This window comes from Narcine bancroftii, chromosome 8, assembly GCF_036971445.1.
Source record: "Narcine bancroftii isolate sNarBan1 chromosome 8, sNarBan1.hap1, whole genome shotgun sequence".
Taxonomy (NCBI): domain Eukaryota; kingdom Metazoa; phylum Chordata; class Chondrichthyes; order Torpediniformes; family Narcinidae; genus Narcine; species Narcine bancroftii.
The window spans coordinates 146864872-146869102 of record NC_091476.1 but is presented as its reverse complement, the minus strand read 5'-3'; the positions used below and the strand labels follow the sequence as shown (position 1 = coordinate 146869102).

The window sequence follows — 4231 nt, the reverse complement described above, 5'->3', positions numbered from 1 at the left end:
GCAGGAAGTGGAGAAGTAAGATGGGCGGTGTGGTTAGTGTAGTGGCTAGCTCAACTCTTGAACAGTGTCAGTAACCAAGATTCAAATCCAATACAGTATGTAAGGAGTTTGTATATTCTCCCGATGGCCTGTGGGTTTCTACCACTCTCCAAAAACATATGGGGTTGGTAGGTTAATTGGGTGGCCCAGGTATCATGGGCTGGAAGGGTGTTGTATCGTTAAAATAATCATTAAAATTTCCAACAAATGGTGATGTAATAATGACCAAGATAATCACTATTGGTGATAATAATGCAGCAAAAATATAGTCTGGATACTAGGGGAGAGATAGTCTGGGATTAATGTGACATCTGAAAGGTGGAATTTCTGAGCTTTCCCTCATTATTGCATTGGTGTGTCAGCTGATGGCTTCACATATTGCAACACAAGAAGAGACAATTCAGCCTAACCCAGCTCCCAGTCGTATAATTCTGTATGTCCCATCTCTCCCCGCAGCCCTACATCTTTTTCTCTCTCTCATGTCCATCAACTCATCCCTGATTCATTTTCATACCACCAAAATATGACAGTTTGCTAACCTATCAGTACATCGTTGGAAAATGGGAGGCAATCAGAGCAGCCGGAGAGACTCACAGAGACAGTGTAAACTCACTGGGCACTGGTGCTCAAGATCAGGTTCAAATCTAGGTGAGGCAACAGCATTAAGTGCCTTTTGTGCTCTGGAGTGGGATGTGAATTCATGATCCAGAGCTGACAAGTTAGTTAAAGAGGTTCCTTTCACATCATGGATGCTTCTTCAAGGAAGCCACAGATGTCTCCTGGTAATTGGTATTACACCATTCTGGGCAAAAACAACATCAGTGACCATACACTTGCACGAGAAGTGCCGCTCTTGGCCGGGATGTTTTGACACGTAAAAGAATGAGACAAAACAGAAGAGGGGCTACAACAGAGTGATCAGATGTAACTGGGTTCCTCGCACTGAGACGTGGCTCTCTCCACAAAATGAAATAACGGTTAGGCATCAGCATCGTCTGGCAGCTCACTGAGGACAGGCACTGGTGAATCTCAGTGTCAGCCTCACTAAGACCCCGAAGTAATGCGTTTAGTTAAGATTTTATTCTATACTTTGAACTACATTATTTTAGGTAACTAACCTTTTTTGAACACATTAACACACAGGGAACAGTAGTCGTGGTGCCTTTTTTTAATGTTCTCAGTCCCCCTAATGTTAGAACCTGGCTATGTCCCTGACTCCCACCGCTCTGTTTGTGAATAAATTCCCCCTAGTGTTCCACCTAAAATTCTCTTCATTCACTCTTAGCCCATGTTCTCTGGTTTGTATCTCACCTCTGTTTGCCCCTCAGCCAATTTGGTCTCTTGTCATCAAGAGGGTGACTCAACATTATATTTCCTCAGAGCTAAGTATGTGCATTCCATCTTCTGCCAGGAAGGGGAGCTGCTTCACCCCAGCAAGAAGACTGCAAAAGGTACTTTCCCCATTGCGAACTGAATAAAGCAATAGCATGAGAGTTGATTTTCAGTGGAACCTAGTGTTGTGGGAGAGAGAGAGAGAGAGAGTGATTGGAAGTGGGGGGTACTTGGGTCAGAATCAGAGCTGTTGGAGACTTAAAGTCACTGCTGGAGAATGGCTGATGAGAAACAGGTATCAATACCAGGATGGCGCTGAGGGCAAGGAGGGCTCCGGAGGGGTCTTGGGCTTCCCGATCATGTCAGAGGTTTGGATCGGGAGCTCAGGTTACTAATGGAATGACCAGGTGTCTATGCAGCTGCTGGAGGTGAATCCATGCACACTCAGTGACTCTGAGGGGACTCTCTTTTGCTTCTCTTTCTCTGACTGTAAGGGGTTACACTTTGGCTTGTGTAAGAGGAATCCATCCATTTCTACTGCCCCCCCTTGCTCTTCATTCTTTCTCCTCAGATCCATCTGCGTCCTTTTGAACAGCACAATTGAATCCCCCCCCCCCCTGTAATATCCCCTAAAGTGCAGTCCAGACTCTAACCATTCTGTGTAAAAAGCATTTCCACCTCTTAATTTCTGCCAATCACCTTGAATTTCGTTCTTTTATTTCTTCTGCCAATGGGAACAACTTATGTCGTTCCTTCGTATCCCTGTCACATCCCTTCAAAACCTTCTCCGTTCCAAGGAAGGCAACTGAAACCTCCCCCATGTACATATGGAAAGTCTCCCACGCCTGGAGTAATTTTTTAGAATTGAACTTACTCACCTATTCCACACGACTGCCTCTTTCTCATTCAAATCTAATCTAATTAGTTTAATGGTTCAGGATTCTTCGCAGATTTGCGTCGTACAGATTTAGAACTCATGATCTGTATAACCAAGGCCCAATCACTAACATGTATTGGGTAGTCCCAGTGGTAACTGCTGGGAATGCTATTATTCTTCCCTCTCCACCACCATCCCCCCCACCCCCACCCCAACACCACTAGTTTAACTCTTTCTGCTTCCTTTCACTCTGACAATTTTCTATCCATGTTGCTGTAATCCTTTTAATTCCACTGCCTTTAATCTTGATGACAGGCCTATTATTAAGTGGCATCTTATTAAAGTCCTTTTGGAACTCTGATCCTATCACATCCTCATTTCACTTGATGACCCTCTCTGTCACTTTATCAAACAAGCTACTCTATCAAATTAGTTCAGCATGCTTTCTCAAATCACAACACAGGTGCCAATCCCACCCCTGATTCCTGGTTCTGGAACTTTCCTCACCATCAAGGTTACACTGACTAAGCGGCGTTGGGAAGGTGACTGAGCCATGGGGAGACTGCGGCTGAAGATGTAAAAGGTTTAATTCAACACGATAAGCAGGCATTCTGGAGAATCTCCCATAATCTCTGCACTAATGTGACCTTTTAAACACAAATATAGCAATAGGCAATTAAGTACAATTTCAATGGTTATTATTATCTCCTTAACTTCAACACTTTTGGATTGGGCTAGTAACTTTGTAGAATTACAGATCTACAATGGAAGCACATCTCAATTGACAGAGATAAAATACACACAAAGCTGGAGAAACTCAGCAGGTCAAAGTGTCCTTTATGTAGCAAAGGCAGAGATACATAACTGACATTTCGGGCTTGAGCCCTTCATCAAAGTATGAAAAAATACCAGTGAGCTTCAGAATAAGCGAGTAGGATTCTGATGCACCTCCCCCTCTCACTTTTTTATTCTGATGCTCTCATACTTTGATGAAGGGCTCAAGCCCGAAACGTCAGTTATGTATCTCTGCCTTTACTACATAAAGGACTCTGTTAGACCTGCTGAGTCTCTCCAGCATTTTGTTTTTTTACTTCAACCATGGTGTCCACAGAATTCTGTGTTTTACCTCTCAATTGACAGAACTCCTTTGACTATCCCACGTTCAAGGTGTATTTTCTGTCATGACTTAAATACACAGTATTTGTTGACTTTTGTTTGCCCGCAAAGGCACCCAGAGATGCTGTGAGGACAGCACCACCAGAGGAGGAAAAGAAGCAAGAAGAATCTCCCTTCATGGACATTGCCTGTGGTTCCCACCACCTCATCTGATGTCTCTGCCTTTTCTGGCCCCCTTGATCTCCATAGCTGCACAGCCTCCAGTCTGTCCCAGCGGTGAAACCAAGCATCTAATTCCATTGCAATTACCTACGATTAATAACTGCCATGAAAGTGTGCACCATGTTATTTGATGTGATATCTGAAATCAGAGTAAGGCGTAATCTTTCAGAGAAAGGAAGAAACTCAGGAAATAACTAAAAAAAAATGTGGCCAAAACATAATGCAGTTTCTCATTTGCTATTCCACCTATGTACTGGGGTGGTTGAATGCATTCTTTTTGGGGCTTTGGATCTTGCATTTGCTGACAAACCAGGAATCTCTGGTGCAATAATGTTATCACAAATGATTGCGTGGGTGGAAGAGATTAGTCTTATTGTTACAGCATTTAATGTGTGTTCAAAGGTGTTTGAGGGCACCATCTTAGTTAAGGCAGCCAGGAATTCAGGAAAACAATAATGTATCAGACACTTACAGATGACACTCATGCAGATGAGAATGAGGATTCAATTCAAAATGCTGAATCATCCTCTGTTTGCTGGTATCTGACATGACTTTTGAGATAATCTCTCAGGGTATAATTATAATACCAAACATGTTTTTATGAAAGGGAGAGAGATAAACAGAGGGAAATATATAATGGGGGAA

The 4231-nt window shown here is 43.0% G+C and overlaps 1 long non-coding RNA gene across 2 annotated transcripts; it reads left to right on the top strand.

Moving 5' to 3' along the window:
• Nucleotides 1-337: 337 nt before the first annotated feature.
• On the top strand, nucleotides 338-3789 carry LOC138741882 (uncharacterized). Of its 2 annotated transcripts, none has more exons than XR_011343844.1 (3): nucleotides 338-472; nucleotides 1420-1490; nucleotides 3476-3789. It is a non-coding gene; the product is annotated as an uncharacterized lncRNA (long non-coding RNA). The 2 variants fall into 2 exon arrangements; XR_011343843.1 differs by having other exon boundaries at nucleotides 338-687.
• Nucleotides 3790-4231: the final 442 nt, after the last annotated feature.